This window comes from Penaeus monodon, chromosome 24 (genome assembly GCF_015228065.2).
Source record: "Penaeus monodon isolate SGIC_2016 chromosome 24, NSTDA_Pmon_1, whole genome shotgun sequence".
Classification (NCBI taxonomy): domain Eukaryota; kingdom Metazoa; phylum Arthropoda; class Malacostraca; order Decapoda; family Penaeidae; genus Penaeus; species Penaeus monodon.
Window position 1 is genome coordinate 4,607,644 of NC_051409.1, and position 356 is coordinate 4,607,999.

At 30.6% G+C, this 356-nt stretch overlaps 1 protein-coding gene across 1 annotated transcript in view; it reads left to right on the forward strand.

Moving 5' to 3' along the window:
• LOC119588486 (lysosomal acid glucosylceramidase-like) overlaps positions 1–356 on the forward strand; it is a gene marked incomplete at its 3' end in the record, with an annotated part of 75,173 nt that overhangs the window by 30,205 nt on the left and 44,612 nt on the right.

The window sequence follows — 356 nt, forward strand, 5'->3', positions numbered from 1 at the left end:
TGTAGCATCTCGATTAATTGTTGTTTCTTATACAAAAAAGCTATTTAACTGGTTTTCACATCTATACGAGTGGAAGTGGTCGAAGCTAAATTAGCTTGGCATATTAAAAAGTAGCAAATGGTTTGTGGGTCTTTCAAGCAAGTTTCCCTTAGTTTTTTTTTTTTTTTAAGATACCTCATAAGACTAAAAACATAGAATTGATGCGGTGCAAGGAGGATAGATTAACTCAAAGGCGTAAGAATGGTAGACTTTCATAGCAGAATTCATATTCCTTAAGCAACTATAAATAAAAAAAATAAAAATACAACTATAAAAATGATTCAAGAAAGTCCATAGAGAAATAGACCAACTAATGT